General features: G+C 41.2%; 27 non-coding genes across 27 annotated transcripts; all 27 read left to right on the forward strand.

Moving 5' to 3' along the window:
- Positions 1–372: 372 nt before the first annotated feature.
- On the forward strand, positions 373–445 carry Trnak-uuu (transfer RNA lysine (anticodon UUU)). Its single transcript has one exon. It is a non-coding gene; the product is annotated as a tRNA-Lys (tRNA).
- A 650-nt stretch (positions 446–1,095) lies between these two features.
- On the forward strand, positions 1,096–1,168 carry Trnak-uuu (transfer RNA lysine (anticodon UUU)). Its single transcript has one exon. It is a non-coding gene; the product is annotated as a tRNA-Lys (tRNA).
- A 480-nt stretch (positions 1,169–1,648) lies between these two features.
- On the forward strand, positions 1,649–1,721 carry Trnak-uuu (transfer RNA lysine (anticodon UUU)). The gene has a single exon. It is a non-coding gene; the product is annotated as a tRNA-Lys (tRNA).
- Positions 1,722–2,115: 394 nt separating this feature from the next.
- Trnak-uuu (transfer RNA lysine (anticodon UUU)) lies at positions 2,116–2,188 on the forward strand. Its single transcript has one exon. It is a non-coding gene; the product is annotated as a tRNA-Lys (tRNA).
- A 650-nt stretch (positions 2,189–2,838) lies between these two features.
- Positions 2,839–2,911, forward strand: Trnak-uuu (transfer RNA lysine (anticodon UUU)). Its single transcript has one exon. It is a non-coding gene; the product is annotated as a tRNA-Lys (tRNA).
- Positions 2,912–3,384: 473 nt separating this feature from the next.
- On the forward strand, positions 3,385–3,457 carry Trnak-uuu (transfer RNA lysine (anticodon UUU)). The gene has a single exon. It is a non-coding gene; the product is annotated as a tRNA-Lys (tRNA).
- Positions 3,458–4,101: 644 nt separating this feature from the next.
- Positions 4,102–4,174, forward strand: Trnak-uuu (transfer RNA lysine (anticodon UUU)). Its single transcript has one exon. It is a non-coding gene; the product is annotated as a tRNA-Lys (tRNA).
- Positions 4,175–4,417: 243 nt separating this feature from the next.
- Trnak-uuu (transfer RNA lysine (anticodon UUU)) lies at positions 4,418–4,490 on the forward strand. Its single transcript has one exon. It is a non-coding gene; the product is annotated as a tRNA-Lys (tRNA).
- Positions 4,491–5,954: 1,464 nt separating this feature from the next.
- Trnak-uuu (transfer RNA lysine (anticodon UUU)) lies at positions 5,955–6,027 on the forward strand. Its single transcript has one exon. It is a non-coding gene; the product is annotated as a tRNA-Lys (tRNA).
- Positions 6,028–7,147: 1,120 nt separating this feature from the next.
- Trnak-uuu (transfer RNA lysine (anticodon UUU)) lies at positions 7,148–7,220 on the forward strand. The gene has a single exon. It is a non-coding gene; the product is annotated as a tRNA-Lys (tRNA).
- Positions 7,221–7,463: 243 nt separating this feature from the next.
- Trnak-uuu (transfer RNA lysine (anticodon UUU)) lies at positions 7,464–7,536 on the forward strand. Its single transcript has one exon. It is a non-coding gene; the product is annotated as a tRNA-Lys (tRNA).
- A 244-nt stretch (positions 7,537–7,780) lies between these two features.
- On the forward strand, positions 7,781–7,853 carry Trnak-uuu (transfer RNA lysine (anticodon UUU)). The gene has a single exon. It is a non-coding gene; the product is annotated as a tRNA-Lys (tRNA).
- A 496-nt stretch (positions 7,854–8,349) lies between these two features.
- Trnak-uuu (transfer RNA lysine (anticodon UUU)) lies at positions 8,350–8,422 on the forward strand. Its single transcript has one exon. It is a non-coding gene; the product is annotated as a tRNA-Lys (tRNA).
- Positions 8,423–9,381: 959 nt separating this feature from the next.
- Positions 9,382–9,454, forward strand: Trnak-uuu (transfer RNA lysine (anticodon UUU)). Its single transcript has one exon. It is a non-coding gene; the product is annotated as a tRNA-Lys (tRNA).
- A 243-nt stretch (positions 9,455–9,697) lies between these two features.
- Trnak-uuu (transfer RNA lysine (anticodon UUU)) lies at positions 9,698–9,770 on the forward strand. Its single transcript has one exon. It is a non-coding gene; the product is annotated as a tRNA-Lys (tRNA).
- A 5,354-nt stretch (positions 9,771–15,124) lies between these two features.
- Trnak-uuu (transfer RNA lysine (anticodon UUU)) lies at positions 15,125–15,197 on the forward strand. Its single transcript has one exon. It is a non-coding gene; the product is annotated as a tRNA-Lys (tRNA).
- Positions 15,198–15,847: 650 nt separating this feature from the next.
- On the forward strand, positions 15,848–15,920 carry Trnak-uuu (transfer RNA lysine (anticodon UUU)). Its single transcript has one exon. It is a non-coding gene; the product is annotated as a tRNA-Lys (tRNA).
- A 1,678-nt stretch (positions 15,921–17,598) lies between these two features.
- On the forward strand, positions 17,599–17,671 carry Trnak-uuu (transfer RNA lysine (anticodon UUU)). Its single transcript has one exon. It is a non-coding gene; the product is annotated as a tRNA-Lys (tRNA).
- Positions 17,672–17,914: 243 nt separating this feature from the next.
- Trnak-uuu (transfer RNA lysine (anticodon UUU)) lies at positions 17,915–17,987 on the forward strand. The gene has a single exon. It is a non-coding gene; the product is annotated as a tRNA-Lys (tRNA).
- Positions 17,988–18,231: 244 nt separating this feature from the next.
- On the forward strand, positions 18,232–18,304 carry Trnak-uuu (transfer RNA lysine (anticodon UUU)). Its single transcript has one exon. It is a non-coding gene; the product is annotated as a tRNA-Lys (tRNA).
- A 963-nt stretch (positions 18,305–19,267) lies between these two features.
- On the forward strand, positions 19,268–19,340 carry Trnak-uuu (transfer RNA lysine (anticodon UUU)). Its single transcript has one exon. It is a non-coding gene; the product is annotated as a tRNA-Lys (tRNA).
- A 243-nt stretch (positions 19,341–19,583) lies between these two features.
- Positions 19,584–19,656, forward strand: Trnak-uuu (transfer RNA lysine (anticodon UUU)). Its single transcript has one exon. It is a non-coding gene; the product is annotated as a tRNA-Lys (tRNA).
- A 244-nt stretch (positions 19,657–19,900) lies between these two features.
- Positions 19,901–19,973, forward strand: Trnak-uuu (transfer RNA lysine (anticodon UUU)). Its single transcript has one exon. It is a non-coding gene; the product is annotated as a tRNA-Lys (tRNA).
- Positions 19,974–20,936: 963 nt separating this feature from the next.
- Trnak-uuu (transfer RNA lysine (anticodon UUU)) lies at positions 20,937–21,009 on the forward strand. Its single transcript has one exon. It is a non-coding gene; the product is annotated as a tRNA-Lys (tRNA).
- A 243-nt stretch (positions 21,010–21,252) lies between these two features.
- Positions 21,253–21,325, forward strand: Trnak-uuu (transfer RNA lysine (anticodon UUU)). The gene has a single exon. It is a non-coding gene; the product is annotated as a tRNA-Lys (tRNA).
- Positions 21,326–21,569: 244 nt separating this feature from the next.
- Trnak-uuu (transfer RNA lysine (anticodon UUU)) lies at positions 21,570–21,642 on the forward strand. The gene has a single exon. It is a non-coding gene; the product is annotated as a tRNA-Lys (tRNA).
- Positions 21,643–22,207: 565 nt separating this feature from the next.
- Trnak-uuu (transfer RNA lysine (anticodon UUU)) lies at positions 22,208–22,280 on the forward strand. Its single transcript has one exon. It is a non-coding gene; the product is annotated as a tRNA-Lys (tRNA).
- The last annotated feature ends 109 nt before the right edge of the window (positions 22,281–22,389 follow it).

Below are 22,389 nucleotides of genomic sequence, written 5' to 3' on the forward strand. Positions count from 1 at the left end.
AATTTGTAAAAAAAAACACGCATTAAAGACTATGTCCTTAGTTCCAACGCAGACCGTAGCCCGATTACCACAGCCGGGGGAGCGTCTTTGTTCCGAGAAGATTTTATTGTGTATAGCTGGCGATGGACATAGCACAATGCACAAACACACTTATAATAGTATTAGCTGCTAATTCATTGATTTTTATCATCCGTCATGTCTTTTGTTTGACTGCACACCGTAGCCCGGTTAGCTCAGTCGGTAGAGCGTTAAACTTTTTATCCAACGATCAAGGAGTCAAGTGCGCTAACACAAACACATTTATAATTGTATTAGCTGCTAAATCATAGATTTTTATCATCCGTTATGTCTTTTGCTTTAATGTGGACCGTGGCCCGGTTAGCTCAGTCGGTAGAGCGTTGGACTTTTAATCCAACGGTCAAGGGTTCAAATCCCTTATCGGGCGCCTCTTTGTTCCGGGAAGGTTCAATTTGTAAAAAAGATCACGCATTAAATAATACGCAGACCGTAGCCCGGTTACCACAGCCGGTGGAGCGTCTTTGTTCCGGGAAGATTAGATTGTGTATAAGCTGGCGTTGGACATAGCACAATGCATAAACACACTTATTTATACTTGTATTAGCTGCTAAATCATTCATTTTTATCATTTGTTATGTCTTTTGTTTTAATGCAGACCGTAGCCCGGTTAGCTCAATCGGTAGAGTGTTGAACTTTTTATCCAACGATCAAGTAGTCAAGTGCGCTATCGGGCGCCTCTTTGTTCCGGAAAGGTTCAATTTGTAAAAATAAATCACGCTGAGAAGATTCACGTTAGATTGTGTATAGCTGGTGTTGGACATTGCACAATGCACAAACACACTTATAATTGTATTAGTTGCCTAATAAACAGATTCCGACGATCCTGTATGTGTTTCGTTTAACGCGGACCGTAGCCCGGTTAGCTCAGTCGGTAGAGCGTCTTTGTTCCGGGAAGATTGGATTGTGTATAGATGGCGTTGGACATATCACAATGCAGAAACACACTTATATGTGTATTATCTGCTAAAACATTGATTTTTACCATGTGTTATATCTTTTGTTTTCATGCAGACCGTAGCCCGGTTAGCTCAGTCGGTAGAGCGTTGGACTTTTAATCCAACGGTCAAGGGTTCAAGTCCCTTATCGGGCGCCTCTTTGTTCCGGGAAGGTTCAATTTGTAAAAATGAACACGCATTAAAGAATACGCAGCCTTAGCCCGGTTACCACAGCCGGTGGAGCGTCTTTGTTCCGGGAAGATTAGATTGCGTATAGCTGGCGTTGGACATAGCACAATGCACAAACACACTTATAATTGTATTAGCTGCTAAATCATTGATTTTTATCGTCCAATATGTCTTTTGTTTTAATGCAGACCGTAGCCCGGTTAGCTCAAATGGTAGAGTGTTGAACTTTTTATCCAACGATCAAGGAGTCAAGTGCGCTATCGGGCGCCTCTTTGTTCCGGAAAGTTTCAATTTGTAAAAATAGATCACGCTGAGAAGATTAACGTTAGATTGTATACAGCTGGTGTTGGACATAGCACAATGCACAAACACACTTATAATTTTATTAGCTGCAAAATTTTTCATTTTTATCATCCGTTATGTCTTTTGTTTTAGCGCGGACCGTAGCCCGGTTAGCTCAGTCGGTAGAGCGTTGGACTTTTAATCCAACGGTCAAGGGTTCAAATTCCTTATCGGGCGCCTCTTTGTTCCGGAAAGGTTCAATTTGTAAAAAAGATCACGCATTAAAGAACATGTCCTTAGTTCCAAGGCAGACCGTAGCCCGGTTACCACAGCCGGTGGAGCGTCATTGTTCCGAGAAGATTAGATTGTGTATAGCTGGCGTTGGACATATCACAATGCAGAAACACACTTATATGTGTATTAGCTGCTAAAACAATGATTTTTACCATGTGTTATATCTTTTGTTTTAATGCAGACCGTAGCCCGGTTAGCTCAGTCGGTAGAGCGTTGGACTTTTTATCCAACGATCAAGGAGTCAAGTGCGCTAACACAAACACATTTATAATTGTATTAGCTGCTAAATCATAGATTTTTATCATCCGTTATGTCTTTTGCTTTAATGCGGACCGTGGCCCGGTTAGCTCAGTCGGTAGAGCGTTGGACTTTTAATCCAACGGTCAAGGGTTCAAGTCCCTTATCGGGCGCCTCTTTGTTCCGGGAAGGTTCAATTTGTAAAAAAGATCACGCATTAAATAATACGCAGAACGTAGCCCGGTTACCACAGCCGGTGGAGCGTCTTTGTTCCGGGAAGATTAGATTGTGTATAAGCTGGCGTTGGACATAGCACAATGCATAAACACACTTATTTATACTTGTATTAGCTGCTAAATCATTCATTTTTATCATTTGTTATGTCTTTTGTTTTAATGCAGACCGTAGCCCGGTTAGCTCAATCGGTAGAGTGTTGAACTTTTTATCCAACGATCAAGTAGTCAAGTGCGCTATCGGGCGCCTCTTTGTTCCGGAAAGGTTCAATTTGTAAAAATAAATCACGCTGAGAAGATTCACGTTAGATTGTGTATAGCTGGTGTTGGACATTGCACAATGCACAAACACACTTATAATTGTATTAGCTGCCTAATAAACAGATTCCGACGATCCGGTATGTGTTTCGTTTAACGCGGACCGTAGCCCGGTTAGCTCAGTCGGTAGAGCGTCTTTGTTCCGGGAAGATTGGATTGTGTATAGATGGCGTTGGACATATCATAATGCAGAAACACACTTATATGTGTATTAGCTGCTAAAACATTGATTTTTACCATGTGTTATATCTTTTGTTTTCATGCAGACCGTAGCCCGGTTAGCTCAGTCGGTAGAGCGTTGGACTTTTAATCCAACGGTCAAGGGTTCAAGTCCCTTATCGGGCGCCTCTTTGTTCCGGGAAGGTTCAATTTGTAAAAATGAACACGCATTAAAGAATACGCAGCCGAAGCCCGGTTACCACAGCCGGTGGAGCGTCTTTGTTCCGGGAAGATTAGATTGCGTATAGCTGGCGTTGGACATAGCACAAACACACTTATAATTGTATTAGCTGCTAAATCATTGATTTTTATCGTCCGTTATGTCTTTTGTTTTAATGCAGACCGTAGCCCGGTTAGCTCAAATGGTAGAGTGTTAAACTTTTTATCCAACGATCAAGGAGTCAAGTGCGCTATCGGGCGCCTCTTTGTTCCGGAAAGTTTCAATTTGTAAAAATAGATCACGCTGAGAAGATTAACGTTAGATTGTATACAGCTGGTGTTGGACATAGCACAATGCACAAACACACTTATAATTTTATTAGCTGCAACATTTTTCATTTTTATCATCCGTTATGTCTTTTGTTTTAACGCGGACCGTAGCCCGGTTAGCTCAGTCGGTAGAGCGTTGGACTTTTAATCCAACGATCAAGGGTTCGAGTCCCTGATCGGGCGCCTTTTTTTGCGGAAAGGATCTATTTGTAAAAAAGATCACGCAGTAAAGAATATGTCCTTAGTTCCAACGCAGACCGTAGCCCGATTACCACAGCCGGGGGAGCGTCTTTGTTTCGAGAAGATTATATTGTGTATAGCTGGCGATGGACATAGCACAATGCACAAACACACTTATAATAGTATTAGCTGCTAATTCATTGATTTTTATCATCCGTCATGTCTTTTGTTTGACTGCACACCGTAGCCCGGTTAGCTCAGTCGGTAGAGCGTTAAACTTTTTATCCAACGATCAAGGAGTCAAGTGCGCTAACACAAACACACTTATAATTGTATTAGCTGCTAAATCATAGATTTTTATCGTCTGTTATGTCTTTTGTTTTAATGCAGACCGTAGCCCGGTTAGCTCAATCGGTGGAGTGTTAAACTTTTTATACAACGATCAAGGAGTCAAGTGCGCTATCGGGCGCCCTTTGTTCCGGAAATGTTCAATTTGTAAAAATAGATCACGCTGAGAAGATTAACGTTAGATTGTGTATAGCTGGTGTTGGACATAGCACAATGCACAAACACACTTATAATTGTATTAGCTGCAAAATTTTTGATTTTTATCATCCGTTATGTCTTTTGTTTTAACGCGGACCGTAGCCCGGTTAGCTCAGTCGGAAGATCGTTGGACTTTTAATCCAACGGTCAAGGGTTCAAGTCCCTTATCGGGCACCTTTTTTTGCGGGAAGGATCTATTTGTAAAAAAGATCCCACAGTAAAGAATATGTCCTTAGTTCCAACACAGAACGTAGCCCGGTTACCACAGCCGGTGGAGCGTCTTTGTTCCGAGAAGATTAGGTTGTGTATTGCTGGCGATGGACGTAGCACAATGCACAAATACACCTATAATTGTATTAGCTGCTAATTCATTGATTTTTATCATCCGTCATGTCTTTTGTTTGACTGCACACCGTAGCCCGGTTAGCTCAGTCGGTAGAGCGTTGGACTTTTAATCCAACGGTCAAGGGTTCAAGTCCCTTATCGGGCGCCTCTTTGTTCCGGGAAGGTTCAATTTGTAAAAAAGATCACGCATTAAAGAATATGTCCTTAGTTCCAACGCAGACCGTAGCCCGGTTACCACAGCCGGTGGGGCGTCTTTGTTCCGGGAAGATTAGATTGTGTATAGCTGGCGTTGGACATAGCAAAATGCACAAACACACTTATAATTGTATTAGCTGCTAAATCATTGACTTTTATCATCCGTTATATCTTTTGTTTCAATTAATGCAGACCGTAGCCCATTTTGCTCAATTGGTAAAGTGTTGAAATTTTCATCCAACGATCAAGGAGTCAAGTGCGCTATCGGGCGCCTCTTTGTTCCGGAATAGTTCAATTTGTAAAAATAGATCACGCTGAGAAGATTAACGTTAGATTGTGTATAGCTGGTGTTGGACATAGCACAATGAACAATCACACTTATAATTGTATTAGCTGCTTAATAAACAGATCCCGACGATCCGGTATATGTTTCGTTTAACGCGGACCGTAGCCCGGTTAGCTCAGTCGGTAGAGTTACCTCAGTCGGTAGAGCGTCTTTGTTCCGGGAAGATTGGATTGTGTATAGATGGCGTTGGACATAGCAAAATGCACAAACACACTTATAATTGTATTAGCTGCTAAATCGTTGACTTTTATCATCCGTTATGTCTTTTGATTTAATGCAGACCGTAGCCCGGTTAGCTCAATCGGTAGAGTGTTGAAATTTTTATCCAACGATCAAGGAGTCAAGTGCGCTATCGGGCGCCTCTTTGTTCCGGAAAGGTTCAATTTGTAAAAATAGGTCACGCTGAGAAGATTAACGTTAGATTGTGTATATCTGGTGTTGGACATAGCACAATGCACAAACACACTTATTTATACTTGTATTAGCTGCTAAATCATTCATTTTTATCATTTGTTATGTCTTTTGTTTTAATGCAGACCGTAGCCCGGTTAGCTCAATCGGTAGAGTGTTGAACTTTTTATCCAACGATCCAACGATCTTCACCCTGAAATATGGCCAATTTATAATTTAATTTATTGCAATTTGTATGTTTGTGCCTATTTTAAGTATGGTTAGAAAAAAACTACTGATTACTGATTACTGAAGTAGTCAAGTGCGCTATCGGGCGCCTCTTTGTTCCGGAAAGGTTCAATTTGTAAAAATAAATCACGCTGAGAAGATTCACGTTAGATTGTGTATAGCTGGTGTTGGACATTGCACAATGCACAAACACACTTATAATTGTATTAGCTGCTTAATAAACAGATTCCGACGATCTGGTATGTGTTTCGTAACGCGGACCGTAGCCCGGTCAGCTCAGTCGGTAGAGCATCTTTGTTCCGGGAAGATTGGATTGTGTATAGATGGCGTTGGACATATCACAATGCAGAAACACACTTATATGTGTATTAGCTGCTAAAACATTTATTTTTACTATCTGTTATATCTTTTGTTTTAATGCAGACCGTACCCCGGTTAGCTCAGTCGGTAGAGCGTTGGACTTTTAATCCAACGGTCAAGGGTTCAAGTCCCTTATCGGGCGCCTTTTTTTGCGGGAAGGATCAATTTTTAAAAAAGATCACACAGTAAAGAATATGTCCTTATTTCCAACGCAGACCGTAGCCCGGTTACCACAGCCGGTGGAGCGTCTTTGTTCCGAGAAGATTAGATTGTGTATAGCTGGCGATTGACATAGCACAATGCACAAACCCACTTATAATTGTATTAGCTGCTAATTCATTGATTTTTATCATCCGTCATGTCTTTTGTTTGACTGCACACCGTAGCCCGGTTAGCTCAGTCGGTAGAGCGTTGGAATTTTAATCCAACGGTTAAGGGTTCAAGTCCCTTTGTTCCGGGAAGGTTCAATTTGTAAAAAAGATCACGCATTAAAGAATATGTCCTTTGTTCCAACGCAGACCGTAGCCCGGTTCCACAGCCGGTGGAGCGTCTTTGTTCCGGGAAGATTAGATTGTGTATAGCTGGCGTTGGACATAGCAAAATGCACAAACACACTTATAATTGTTTTAGCTGCTAAATCATTGACTTTTATCATCCGTTATATCTTTTGTTTCAATTAATGCAGACCGTAGCCCGTTTAGCTCAATCGGTAGAGTGTTGAAATTTTCATCCAACGATCAAGGAGTCAAGTGCGCTATCGGGCGCCTCTTTGTTCCGGAATGGTTTAATTTTTAAAAAAGATCACGCATTAAAGAATATGTCCTTAGTTCCAACGCAGACCGTAGCCCGGTTACCACAGCCGGTGGAGCGTCTTTGTTCCGGGAAGATTAGATTGTGTATAGCTGGCGTTGGACATAGCAAAATGCACAAACACACTTATAATTGTATTAGCTGCTAAATCGTTGACTTTTATCATCCGTTATGTCTTTTGATTTAATGCAGACCGTAGCCCGGTTAGCTCAATCGGTAGAATGTTGAAATTTTTATCCAACGATCAAGGAGTCAAGTGCGCTATCGGGCGCCTCTTTGTTCCGGAAAGTTTCAATTTGTGAAAATAGATCACGCAGAGAAGATTAACGTTAGATTGTATATAGCTGGTGTTGGACATAGCACAATGCACAAACACACTTATAATTGTGTTAGCTGCAAAATTTTTTCTTTTTTTATCATCCGTTATGTCTTTTGTTTTAACGCGGACCGTAGCCCGGTTAGCTCAGTCGGTAGAGCGTTGGACTTTTAATCCAACGGTCAAGGGTTCAAGTCCCTTATCGGGCGCCTTTTTTTGCGGGAAGGATCTATTTGTAAAAAAGATCCCGCAGTAAAGAATATGTCCTTAGTTCCAACACAGGACGTAGTCCGGTTACCACAGCCGGTGGAGCGTCTTTGTTCCGAGAAGATTAGATTGTGTATAGCTGGCGATGGACGTAGCACAATGCACAAATACACTTATAATTGTATTAGCTGCTAATTCATTGATTTTTATCATCCGTCATGTCTTTTGTTTGACTGCACACCGTAGCCCGGTTAGCTCAGTCGGTAGAGCGTTGGACTTTTAATCCAACGGTCAAGGGTTCAAGTCCCTTATCGGGCGCCTCTTTGTTCCGGGAAGGTTCAATTTGTAAAAAAGATCACGCATTAAAGAATATGTCCATAGTTCCAACGCAGACCGTAGCCCGGTTACCACAGCCGGTGGAGCGTCTTTGTTCAGAGAAGATTAGATTGTGTATAGCTGGCGATGGACGTAGCACAATGCACAAACACACTTATAATTGTATTAGCTGCTAATTCATTGATTTTTATCATCCGTCATGTCTATTGTTTGACTGCACACCGTAGCCCGGTTAGCTCAGTCGGTAGAGCGTTGGACTTTTAATCCAACGGTCAAGGGTTCAAGTCCCTTATCGGGCGCCTCTTTGTTCCGGGAAGGTTCAATTTGTAAAAAAGATCACGCATTAAAGAATATGTCCTTAGTTCCAACGCAGACCGTAGCCCGGTTACCACAGCCGGTGGAGCGTCTTTGTTCCGGGAAGATTAGATTGTGTATAGCTTGCGTTGGACATAGCAAAATGCACAAACACACTTATAATTGTATTAGCTGCTAAATCATTGATTTTTATCGTCCGTTATGTCTTTTGTTTTAATGCAGACCGTAGCCCGCTTAGCTCAAATGGTAGAGTGTTAAACTTTTTATCCAACGATCAAGGAGTCAAGTGCGCTATCGGGCGCCTCTTTGTTCCGGAAAGTTTCAATTTGTAAAAATAGATCACGCTGAGAAGATTAACGTTAGATTGTATACAGCTGGTGTTGGACATAGCACAATGCACAAACACACTTATAATTTTATTAGCTGCAACATTTTTCATTTTTATCATCCGTTATGTCTTTTGTTTTAACGCGGACCGTAGCCCGGTTAGCTCAGATGGTAGAGCGTTGGACTTTTAATCCAACGATCAAGGGTTCAAGTCCCTGATCGGGCGCCTTTTTTTGCGGAAAGGATCTATTTGTAAAAAAGATCACGCAGTAAAGAATATGTCCTTAGTTCCAACGCAGACGTAGCCCGGTTACCACAGCCGCTGGAGCGTCTTTGTTCCGAGAAGATTAGATTGTGTATAGCTGGCGATAGACATAGCACAATGCAAAACACACTTATAATTGTGTTAGCTGCTAAATCATTGATTTTTATAATCCGTTATGTCTTTGGTTTTAATGCAGACCGTAGCCCAGTTAGTTCAATCGGTAGAGTGTTGAAATTTTCATCCAACGATCAAGGAGTCAAGTGCGCTATCGGGCGCCTCTTTGTTCTGGAAAGGTTCAATTTTTAAAAAAGATCACGCATTAAAGACTATGTCCTTAGTTCCAACGCAGACCGTAGCCCGATTACCACAGCCGGGGGAGCGTCTTTGTTTCGAGAAGATTATATTGTGTATAGCTGGCGATGGACATAGCACAATGCACAAACACACTTATAATAGTATTAGCTGCTAATTCATTGATTTTTATCATCCGTCATGTCTTTTGTTTGACTGCACACCGTAGCCCGGTTAGCTCAGTCGGTAGAGCGTTAAACTTTTTATCCAACGATCAAGGAGTCAAGTGCGCTAACACAAACACACTTATAATTGTATTAGCTGCTAAATCATAGATTGTTATCGTCTGTTATGTCTTTTGTTTTAATGCAGACCGTAGCCCGGTTAGCTCAATCGGTGGAGTGTTAAACTTTTTATACAACGATCAAGGAGTCAAGTGCGCTATCGGGCGCCCTTTGTTCCGGAAATGTTCAATTTGTAAAAATAGATCACGCTGAGAAGATTAACGTTAGATTGTGTATAGCTGGTGTTGGACATAGCACAATGCACAAACACACTTATAATTGTATTAGCTGCAAAATTTTTGATTTTTATCATCCGTTATGTCTTTTGTTTTAACGCGGACCGTAGCCCGGTTAGCTCAGTCGGAAGATCGTTGGACTTTTAATCCAACGGTCAAGGGTTCAAGTCCCTTATCGGGCACCTTTTTTTGCGGGAAGGATCTATTTGTAAAAAAGATCCCGCAGTAAAGAATATGTCCTTAGTTCCAACACAGAACGTAGCCCGGTTACCACAGCCGGTGGAGCGTCTTTGTTCCGAGAAGATTAGGTTGTGTATTGCTGGCGATGGACGTAGCACAATGCACAAATACACCTATAATTGTATTAGCTGCTAATTCATTGATTTTTATCATCCGTCATGTCTTTTGTTTGACTGCACACCGTAGCCCGGTTAGCTCAGTCGGTAGAGCGTTGGACTTTTAATCCAACGGTCAAGGGTTCAAGTCCCTTATCGGGCGCCTCTTTGTTCCGGGAAGGTTCAATTTGTAAAAAAGATCACGCATTAAAGAATATGTCCTTAGTTCCAACGCAGACCGTAGCCCGGTTACCACAGCCGGTGGGGCGTCTTTGTTCCGGGGAGATTAGATTGTGTATAGCTGGCGTTGGACATAGCAAAATGCACAAACACACTTATAATTGTATTAGCTGCTAAATCATTGACTTTTATCATCCGTTATATCTTTTGTTTCAATTAATGCAGACCGTAGCCCATTTTGCTCAATTGGTAAAGTGTTGAAATTTTCATCCAACGATCAAGGAGTCAAGTGCGCTATCGGGCGCCTCTTTGTTCCGGAATAGTTCAATTTGTAAAAATAGATCACGCTGAGTAGATTAACGTTAGATTGTGTATAGCTGGTGTTGGACATAGCACAATGAACAATCACACTTATAATTGTATTAGCTGCTTAATAAACAGATTCCGACGATCCGGTATATGTTTCGTTTAACGCGGACCGTAGCCCGGTTAGCTCAGTCGGTAGAGTTACCTCAGTCGGTAGAGCGTCTTTGTTCCGGGAAGATTGGATTGTGTATAGATGGCGTTGGACATAGCAAAATGCACAAACACACTTATAATTGTATTAGCTGCTAAATCGTTGACTTTTATCATCCGTTATGTCTTTTGATTTAATGCAGACCGTAGCCCGGTTAGCTCAATCGGTAGAGTGTTGAAATTTTTATCCAACGATCAAGGAGTCAAGTGCGCTATCGGGCGCCTCTTTGTTCCGGAAAGGTTCAATTTGTAAAAATAGGTCACGCTGAGAAGATTAACGTTAGATTGTGTATATCTGGTGTTGGACATAGCACAATGCACAAACACACTTATTTATACTTGTATTAGCTGCTAAATCATTCATTTTTATCATTTGTTATGTCTTTTGTTTTAATGCAGACCGTAGCCCGGTTAGCTCAATCGGTAGAGTGTTGAACTTTTTATCCAACGATCCAACGATCTTCACCCTGAAATATGGCCAATTTATAATTTAATTTATTGCAATTTGTATGTTTGTGCCTATTTTAAGTATGGTTAGAAATAAACTACTGATTACTGATTACTGAAGTAGTCAAGTGCGCTATCGGGCGCCTCTTTGTTCCGGAAAGGTTCAATTTGTAAAAATAAATCACGCTGAGAAGATTCACGTTAGATTGTGTATAGCTGGTGTTGGACATTGCACAATGCACAAACACACTTATAATTGTATTAGCTGCTTAATAAACAGATTCCGACGATCCGGTATGTGTTTCGTAACGCGGACCGTAGCCCGGTCAGCTCAGTCGGTAGAGCATCTTTGTTCCGGGAAGATTGGATTGTGTATAGATGGCGTTGGACATATCACAATGCAGAAACACACTTATATGTGTATTAGCTGCTAAAACATTGATTTTTACCATGTGTTATATCTTTTGTTTTAATGCAGACCGTAGCCCGGTTAGCTCAGTCGGTAGAGCGTTGGACTTTAAATCCAAAAAGATTTGATATACTAATCAATGAAGGGAAAGCGGAAAACATGATCGAAATCAAAAGGCTAAAATCGCAGATCGAGATAATTCAAGATGAACGAAACAAAAGGGACATACTAATGGCAAAAATGAAAAACCTTGAAGAAGGGGAAAGGCCCACCAAAACCTTTTCTGAAAAAATCCGGCGCAGATCTAGGCAAACAACAATAGAAGAGCTGGTGACAAATGACCAAAATGTAAAAACAAATCCCGGGGAGATCATATCAATAGTAGAAAGTTTCTATAAGAACCTATGGGGCAAAGAGAATATAATGCAAGAACAATACCAAAATCGTTATCTAAACTTAATGGGCTCTTCTAAAATTGCAGATGAGGATAATATCATACTAGAAAGTTATATCTCACAAGAAGAGGTATATAGGGCGATAAAATTTATGGGAAACGATAAATCCCCAGGATTTGATGGTCTATCCAAAGAATTCTACCTGACCTTCTGGAACTCTATTAAAAAGCAATTTACTCAACTTATGAATAACATATTATATTTCGGCCAAATACCAAAATCTGCTACCATAGCGAAAGTTAAATTAGTATACAAGAAGGGAGACAAAACAAATTTAAAAAATTGGAGGCCAATCACAACGCTCAATGCAGACTATAAAATCCTATCAAGAATCCTTGTTAAACGATTAGAACCAGTACTAAACAAAATCATAAGTCCATCCCAGAAATGCGCACTCAAGCAAAGATGTATGGAAGATGTTCATTATAATATAGACGCTATAATTAGACACTGCAAAATGAAAAATATCCCCGGATCACTAATAATAATAGACAATCTTAAAGCTTTTGATAGAGTGAATCATGACTTCTTATTTAAAATTTTACATCAAATTGGACTTGGAAATAGAATCTCAAAAGCAATTAAAAGCATGTATTACGGAATTAAAAGTCAGGTAGATGTAAACGGTAGACTCACGCAGGAAATCGATATTAGACAAGGATGCCCGTTAAGTATGCTTCTCTACGCCATCAATATAGAGCCCCTAGCAAGATCGGTACAATTAAATGCCAATATACATGGTATCCAACTGGGGAGATACGAGCATTAACTCGATCAGTTTGCTGATGATATCACGTTCGCAGTTAGAGATCAATTATCTATTACAGAAATCTTTCACGAGCTAGACAATTTCCATTTAGCAACAGGACAAAAAATAAATAAAGATAAGACCGAAGTTCTCTGTATTACAAAAGAATCGCATAATTTAGTGAACAATTCGCCACATGGGAACTACATAAAACAAAACACCATAATACTTGGAATACAATTTGGAAATATGGACTTAAACAATATGTGGCAGGTAATCGAAAATAAGATGATACGAACCCTAAATTACGTTAAGCTGCGAAACCTCACCTGGTATGGTAAACTGATATCAATCAACTCCATGATTATGTCTGTCATAATCTTCCATACGAGAGTAAAGAGAATCCCGAAAACGTATATAAAGAAAATCGAGAGTGCGCTGTTTAAGTTCCTCTGGCACCCGCAAAAGATAGAGGCCATTAGCAGAAAATCGCTACAAAGAATGTGGAACGATGGTGGGATCAATATGATTGATGTTGATGCAAAAATAAAGGCATGTGCAGTGGAAAAAATGAGATACATCGTGGGTAACGAACCCCTAACTCAATTTTGGCAAACAGAGGCATTATACTCTTTGGGATCCAGAGTCAAGCAAATTAACAAGGATAGATACACCAACTCAATGCCCCACAGCAATACTATTCCAGAGCAATGGGCATACATCCTCGACATCTATAAAGAATTGAATTTCTCGCAATCCACCTGGGAGGTTGCAAGACATAAAGACCTGTACATGAAATTGAAGAACAACAGGACAGCCAAAGACAAACAACAGCTGCTGAATGTGAATTGGGAAGAAGCTCACCTATTTAACCATGATTATAAAAATAAGTTTACTAACGCGGAACGAATAATCTCGTATCGCATTATAAGAGAGGGGTACATATTCGGCGATCGCTTGAGGGGAATGTCCCTCAGGTATGATGCTCTCGGAAACTTAAAAATATTAGGCTGCAAATTTTGCAAAGGGCCTGTAGACAATACAGGACATATAATTATAAACTGTAAATCAACGAGGAAATATGCGGTAAAACTTTTAAAAATTCTTAACAGCGTACTAAGCAACTCCATCAAAATAACTCTAAAGGAAATATTCTACAATAGTTACAGGGGGCATAACCGAATAGTAGTCACCAAATGTTATGTAATATGGAAAAAGAACTTAATTGGCACCAAAATAAGACTGGATATCCAAAATAAATATTTGTCCCCTATGGACGATGACATAATTTCAAAAACAATATCTCACTTTACACAATTTTTAAACACAATGGAGAACACTTTTACTAACCTTAATTTTCTCGGAATAGTAAATAACTGGAAGGAGATCCTAAATGGATATTCAGCTACATAACGCAATCCACCATAAACAAAAGCATATCTGCCCAAGTGGACTCTGCAATTTTATTCATTTTTTATGTCGGAAATACCATCACATATTAAGCGGACGTGATGAATCGGAAGCTTCACGGTGGATGTCATGCTGTGTGCGTGTTAAGCGTCACGCAGTATGTACGGAAGCCGGGGGCGGAAGTTGAGCTATGCTATGCATGGTGCAGACGGAAGCCCTGGGCGAAAGTTATGCTGTGACATACAGTGTATACCGAACCCCGGGGTGGAAGTTTGTGCTGTGCAATGGCGCGGCAGATACTGAAGCCTCCATAAGTTTATGACTGCTGCTTATGCAGTGGCATGCTTATGAAGCGTTATACCGATATGACACGGATATGACGTGGCATTAGACACTGATCTGTGCCTTGGAAAATTCTGATCCGCAAAAAAAAAAAAAAAAAAAAAAAAAAAAATAATAATAATTTAAATCCAACGGTCAAGGGTTCAAGTCCCTTATCGGGCGCCTCTTTGTTTCGGGAAGGTTCAATTTGTAAAAATGAACACGCCGTAGCCGTAGCCCGGTTACCACAGCCGGTGGAGCGTCTTTGTTCCGAGAAGATTAGATTGTGTATAGCTGGCGATGGACATAGCACAATGCACAAACACACTTATAATTGTGTTAGCTGCTAAATCATTGATTTTTATCATCCGTCATGTCTTTTGTTTGACTGCACACCGTAGCCCGGTTACCACAGCCGGTGGAGCGTCTTTGTTCGGGGAAGATTAGATTGTGTATAGCTGGTGTTGGACATAGCAAATTGCACAAACACACTTATAATTGTATTAGCTGCTAAATCATTGACTTTTATCATCCGTTATGTCTTTGGTTTTAATGCAGACCGTATCCCAGTTAGTTCAATCGGTAGAGTGTTGAAATTTTCATCCAACGATCAAGGAGTTAAGTGCGCTATCGGGCGCCTCTTTGTTCCGGAAAGGTTCAATTTTTAAAAATGATCACGCATTAAAGACTATGTCCTTAGTTCCAACGCAGACCGTAGCCCGATTACCACAGCCGGGGGAGCGTCTTTGTTCCGAGAAGATTATATTGTGTATAGCTGGCGATGGACATAGCACAATGCACAAACACACTTATAATAGTATTAGCTGCTAATTCATTGATTTTTATCATCCGTCATGTCTTTTGTTTGACTGCACACCGTAGCCCGGTTAGCTCAGTCGGTAGAGCGTTAAACTTTTTATCCAACGATCAAGGAGTCAAGTGCGCTAACACAAACACACTTATAATTGTATTAGCTGCTAAATCATAGATTTTTATCATCCGTCATGTCTTTTGCTTCAATGCGGACCGTGGCCCGGTTAGCTCAGTCGGTAGAGCGTTGGACTTTTAATCCAACGGTCAAGGGTTCAAGTCCCTTATCGGGCGCCTCTTTGTTCCGGGAAGGTTCAATTTGTAAAAAAGATCACGCATTAAATAATACGCAGACCGTAGCCCGGTTACCACAGCCGGTGGAGCGTCTTTGTTCCGGGAAGATTAGATTGTGTATAAGCTGGCGTTGGACATAGCCCAATGCATAAACACACTTATTTATACTTGTATTAGCTGCTAAATCATTCATTTTTATCATTTGTTATGTCTTTTGTTTTAATGCAGACCGTAGCCCGGTTAGCTCAATCGGTAGAGTGTTGAACTTTTTATCCAACGATCAAGTAGTCAAGTGCGCTATCGGGCGCCTCTTTGTTCCGGAAAGGTTCAATTTGTAAAAATAAATCACGCTGAGAAGATTCACGTTAGATTGTGTATAGCTGGTGTTGGACATTGCACAATGCACAAACACACTTATAATTGTATTAGCTGCCTAATAAACAGATTCCGACGATCCGGTATGTGTTTCGTTTAACGCGGACCGTAGCCCGGTTAGCTCAATCGGTAGAGCGTCTTTGTTCCGGGAAGATTGGATTGTGTATAGATGGCGTTGGACATATCACAATGCAGAAACACACTTATATGTGTATTAGCTGCTAAAACATTGATTTTTACCATGTGTTATATCTTTTGTTCTAATGCAGACCGTAGCCCGGTTAGCTCAGTCGGTAGAGCGTTTGACTTTTAATCCAACGGTCAAGGGTTCAAGTCCCTTATCGGGCGCCTCTTTGTTCCGGGAAGGTTCAATTTGTAAAAATGAACACGCATTAAAGAATACGCAGCCGTAGACCGGTTACCACAGCCGGTGGAGCGTCTTTGTTCCGGGAAGATTAGATTGCGTATAGCTGGAGTTGGACATAGCACAATTCACAAACACACTTATAATTGTATTAGCTGCTAAATCATTGATTTTTATCTTCCGTTATGTCTTTTGTTTTAATGCAGACCGTAGCCCGGTTAGCTCAATCGGTAGAGTGTTAAACTTTTTATCCAACGATCAAGGAGTCAAGTGCGCTATCGGGCGCCTCTTTGTTCCGGAAAGTTTCAATTTGTAAAAATAGATCACGCTGAGAAGATTAACGTTAGATTGTATACAGCTGGTGTTGGACATAGCACAATGCACAAACACACTTATAATTGTATTAGCTGCAAAATTTTTCATTTTTTTCATCCGTTATGTCTTTTGTTTTAACGCGGACCGTAGCCCGTTTAGCTCAGTCGGTAGAGCGTTAGAATTTTAATCCAACGGTCAAGGGTTCAAGTCCCTGATCGGGCGCCTTTTTTTGCGGAAAGGATCTATTTGTAAAAAAGATCACGCAGTAAAGAATATGTCCTTAGTTCCAACGCAGACGTAGCCCGGTTACCACAGCCGCTGGAGCGTCTTTGTTCCGAGAAGATTAGATTGTGTATAGCTGGCGATGGACATAGCACAATGCACAAACACACTTATAATTGTGTTAGCTGCTAAATCATTGATTTTTATCATCCGTCATGTCTTTTGTTCGACTGCACACCGTAGCCCGGTTACTACAGCCGGTGGAGCGTCTTTGTTCCGGGAAGATTAGACTGTTTATAGCTGGTGTTGGACATAGCAAATTGCACAAACACACTTATAATTGTATTAGCTGCTAAATCATTGACTTTTATCATCCGTTATGTCTTTGGTTTTAATGCAGACCGTAGCCCAGTTAGTTCAATCAGTAGAGTGTTGAAATTTTCATCCAACGATCAAGGAGTCAAGTGCGCTATCGGGCGCCTCTTTGTTCCGGAAAGGTTCAATTTTTGAGAAAGATCACGCATTAAAGACTATGTCCTTAGTTCCAACGCAGACCGTAGCCCGATTACCACAGCCGGGGGAGCGTCTTTGTTCCGAGAAGATTATATTGTGTATAGCTGGCGATGGACATAGCACAATGCACAAACACACTTATAATAGTATTAGCTGCTAATTCATTGATTTTTATCATCCGTCATGTCTTTTGTTTGACTGCACACCGTAGCCCGGTTAGCTCAGTCGGTAGAGCGTTAAACTTTTTATCCAACGATCAAGGAGTCAAGTGCGCTAACACAAACACACTTATAATTGTATTAGCTGCTAAATCATAGATTTTTATCGTCTGTTATGTCTTTTGTTTTAATGCAGACCGTAGCCCGGTTAGCTCAATCGGTGGAGTGTTAAACTTTTTATACAACGATCAAGGAGTCAAGTGCGCTATCGGGCGCCTCTTTGTTCCGGAAATGTTCAATTTGTAAAAATAGATCACGCTGAGAAGATTAACGTTAGATTGTGTATAGCTGGTGTTGGACATAGCACAATGCACAAACACACTCATAATTGTATTAGCTGCAAAATTTTTGATTTTTATCATCCGTTATGTCTTTTGTTTTAACGCGGACCGTAGCCCGGTTAGCTCAGTCGGTAGAGCGTTGGACTTTTAATCCAACGGTCAAGGGTTCAAGTCCCTTATCGGGCGCCTTTTTTTGCGGGAAGGATCTATTTGTAAAAAAGATCCCGCAGTAAAGAATATGTCCTTAGTTCCAACACAGAACGTAGTCCGGTTACCACAGCCGGTGGAGCGTCTTTGTTCCGAGAAGATTAGATTGTGTATAGCTGGCGATGGACGTAGCACAATGCACAAATACACTTATAATTGTATTAGCTGCTAATTCATTGATTTTTATCATCCGTCATGTCTTTTGTTTGACTGCACACCGTAGCCCGGTTAGCTCAGTCGGTAGAGCGTTGGACTTTTAATCCAACGGTCAAGGGTTCAAGTCCCTTATCGGGCGCCTCTTTGTTCCGGGAAGGTTCAATTTGTAAAAAAGATCACGCATTACAGAATATGTCCATAGTTCCAACGCAGACCGTAGCCCGGTTACCACAGCCGGTGGAGCGTCTTTGTTCCGAAAAGATTAGATTGTGTATAGCTGGCGATGGACGTAGCACAATGCACAAACACAGTTATAATTGTATTAGCTGCTAATTCATTGATTTTTATCATCCGTCATATCTATTGTTTGACTGCACACCGTAGCCCGGTTAGCTCAGTCGGTAGAGCGTTGGACTTTTAATCCAACGGTCAAGGGTTCAAGTCCCTTATCGGGCGCCTCTTTGTTCCGGGAAGGTTCAATTTGTAAAAAAGATCACCCATTAAAGAATATGTCCTTAGTTCCAACGCAGACCGTAGCCCGGTTACCACAGCCGGTGGAGCGTCTTTGTTCCGGGAAGATTAGATTGTGTATAGCTGGTGTTGGACATAGCAAATTGCACAAACACACTTATAATTTTATTAGCTGCTAAATCATTGACTTTTATCATCCGTTATGTCTTTGGTTTTAATGCAGACCGTAGCCCAGTTAGTTCAATCAGTAGAGTGTTGAAATTTTCATCCAACGATCAAGGAGTCAAGTGCGCTATCGGGCGCCTCTTTGTTCCGGAAAGGTTCAATTTTTGAGAAAGATCACGCATTAAAGACTATGTCCTTAGTTCCAACGCAGACCGTAGCCCGATTACCACAGCCGGGGGAGCGTCTTTGTTCCGAGAAGATTATATTGTGTATAGCTGGCGATGGACATAGCACAATGCACAAACACACTTATAATAGTATTAGCTGCTAATTCATTGATTTTTATCATCCGTCATGTCTTTTGTTTGACTGCACACCGTAGCCCGGTTAGCTCAGTCGGTAGAGCGTTAAACTTTTTATCCAACGATCAAGGAGTCAAGTGCGCTAACACAAACACACTTATAATTGTATTAGCTGCTAAATCATAGATTTTTATCGTCTGTTATGTCTTTTGTTTTAATGCAGACCGTAGCCCGGTTAGCTCAATCGGTGAAGTGTTAAACTTTTTATACAACGATCAAGGAGTCAAGTGCGCTATCGGGCGCCTCTTTGTTCCGGAAATGTTCAATTTGTAAAAATAGATCACGCTGAGAAGATTAACGTTAGATTGTGTATAGCTGGTGTTGGACATAGCACAATGCACAAACACACTCATAATTGTATTAGCTGCAAAATTTTTGATTTTTATCATCCGTTATGTCTTTTGTTTTAACGCGGACCGTAGCCCGGTTAGCTCAGTCGGTAGAGCGTTGGACTTTTAATCCAACGGTCAAGGGTTCAAGTTCCTTATCGGGCGCCTTTTTTTGCGGGAAGGATCTATTTGTAAAAAAGATCCCGCAGTAAAGAATATGTCCTTAGTTCCAACACAGAACGTAGTCCGGTTACCACAGCCGGTGGAGCGTCTTTGTTCCGAGAAGATTAGATTGTGTATAGCTGGCGATGGACGTAGCACAATGCACAAATACACTTATAATTGTATTAGCTGCTAATTCATTGATTTTTTTCATCCGTCATGTCTTTTGTTTGACTGCACACCGTAGCCCGGTTAGCTCAGTCGGTAGAGCGTTGGACTTTTAATCCAACGGTCAAGGGTTCAAGTCCCTTATCGGGCGCCTCTTTGTTCCGGGAAGGTTCAATTTGTAAAAAAGATCACGCATTACAGAATATGTCCATAGTTCCAACGCAGACCGTAGCCCGGTTACCACAGCCGGTGGAGCGTCTTTGTTCCGAAAAGATTAGATTGTGTATAGCTGGCGATGGACGTAGCACAATGCACAAACACACTTATAATTGTATTAGCTGCTAATTCATTGATTTTTATCATCCGTCATATCTATTGTTTGACTGCACACCGTAGCCCGGTTAGCTCAGTCGGTAGAGCGTTGGACTTTTAATCCAACGGTCAAGGGTTCAAGTCCCTTATCGGGCGCCTCTTTGTTCCGGGAAGGTTCAATTTGTAAAAAAGATCACCCATTAAAGAATATGTCCTTAGTTCCAACGCAGACCGTAGCCCGGTTACCACAGCCGGTGGAGCGTCTTTGTTCCGGGAAGATTAGATTGTGTATAGCTGGTGTTGGACATAGCAAATTGCACAAACACACTTATAATTTTATTAGCTGCTAAATCATTGACTTTTATCATCCGTTATGTCTTTGGTTTTAATGCAGACCGTAGCCCAGTTAGTTCAATCAGTAGAGTGTTGAAATTTTCATCCAACGATCAAGGAGTCAAGTGCGCTATCGGGCGCCTCTTTGTTCCGGAAAGGTTCAATTTTTGAGAAAGATCACGCATTAAAGACTATGTCCTTAGTTCCAACGCAGACCGTAGCCCGATTACCACAGCCGGGGGAGCGTCTTTGTTCCGAGAAGATTATATTGTGTATAGCTGGCGATGGACATAGCACAATGCACAAACACACTTATAATAGTATTAGCTGCTAATTCATTGATTTTTATCATCCGTCATGTCTTTTGTTTGACTGCACACCGTAGCCCGGTTAGCTCAGTCGGTAGAGCGTTAAACTTTTTATCCAACGATCAAGGAGTCAAGTGCGCTAACACAAACACACTTATAATTGTATTAGCTGCTAAATCATAGATTTTTATCGTCTGTTATGTCTTTTGTTTTAATGCAGACCGTAGCCCGGTTAGCTCAATCGGTGAAGTGTTAAACTTTTTATACAACGATCAAGGAGTCAAGTGCGCTATCGGGCGCCTCTTTGTTCCGGAAATGTTCAATTTGTAAAAATAGATCACGCTGAGAAGATTAACGTTAGATTGTGTATAGCTGGTGTTGGACATAGCACAATGCACAAACACACTCATAATTGTATTAGCTGCAAAATTTTTGATTTTTATCATCCGTTATGTCTTTTGTTTTAACGCGGACCGTAGCCCGGTTAGCTCAGTCGGTAGAGCGTTGGACTTTTAATCCAACGGTCAAGGGTTCAAGTTCCTTATCGGGCGCCTTTTTCTGCGGGAAGGATCTATTTGTAAAAAAGATCCCGCAGTAAAGAATATGTCCTTAGTTCCAACACAGAACGTAGTCCGGTTACCACAGCCGGTGGAGCGTCTTTGTTCCGAGAAGATTAGATTGTGTATAGCTGGCGATGGACGTAGCACAATGCACAAATACACTTATAATTGTATTAGCTGCTAATTCATTGATTTTTTTCATCCGTCATGTCTTTTGTTTGACTGCACACCGTAGCCCGGTTAGCTCAGTCGGTAGAGCGTTGGACTTTTAATCCAACGGTCAAGGGTTCAAGTCCCTTATCGGGCGCCTCTTTGTTCCGGGAAGGTTCAATTTGTAAAAAAGATCACGCATTACAGAATATGTCCATAGTTCCAACGCAGACCGTAGCCCGGTTACCACAGCCGGTGGAGCGTCTTTGTTCCGAAAAGATTAGATTGTGTATAGCTGGCGATGGACGTAGCACAATGCACAAACACACTTATAATTGTATTAGCTGCTAATTCATTGATTTTTATCATCCGTCATATCTATTGTTTGACTGCACACCGTAGCCCGGTTAGCTCAGTCGGTAGAGCGTTGGACTTTTAATCCAACGGTCAAGGGTTCAAGTCCCTTATCGGGCGCCTCTTTGTTCCGGGAAGGTTCAATTTGTAAAAAAGATCACCCATTAAAGAATATGTCCTTAGTTCCAACGCAGACCGTAGCCCGGTTACCACAGCCGGTGGAGCGTCTTTGTTCCGGGAAGATTAGATTGTGTATAGCTGGCGTTGGACATAGCAAAATGCACAAACACACTTATAATTGTATTAGCTGCTAAATCATTGACTTTTATCATCCGTTATATCTTTTGTTCCAATTAATGCAGACCGTAGCCCATTTAGCTCAATCGGTAGAGTGTTAAAATTTTCATCCATCGATCAAGGAGTCAAGTGCGCTATCGGGTGCCTCTTTGTTCCGGAATGGTTTAATTTTTAAAAAAGATCACGCATTAAAGAATATGTCCTTAGTTCCAACGCAGACTGTAGCCCGATTACCACAGCCGGGGGAGCGTCTTTGTTCCGGGAAGATTAGATTGTGTATAGCTGGCGTTGGACATATCACAATGCAGAAACACACTTATATGTGTATTAGCTGCTAAAACATTTATTTTTACTATATGTTATATCTTTTGTTTTAATGCAGACCGTACCCCGGTTAGCTCAGTCGGTAGAGCGTTGGACTTTTAATCCAACGGTCAAGGGTTCAAGTCCCTTATCGGGCGCCTTTTTTTGCGGGAAGGATCAATTTTTAAAAAAGATCACAGAGTAAAGAATATGTCCTTATTTCCAACGCAGACCGTAGCCCGGTTACCACAGCCGGTGGAGCGTCTT

Source organism: Styela clava, chromosome 2, assembly GCF_964204865.1.
Source record: "Styela clava chromosome 2, kaStyClav1.hap1.2, whole genome shotgun sequence".
In the NCBI taxonomy this organism is placed as follows: domain Eukaryota; kingdom Metazoa; phylum Chordata; class Ascidiacea; order Stolidobranchia; family Styelidae; genus Styela; species Styela clava.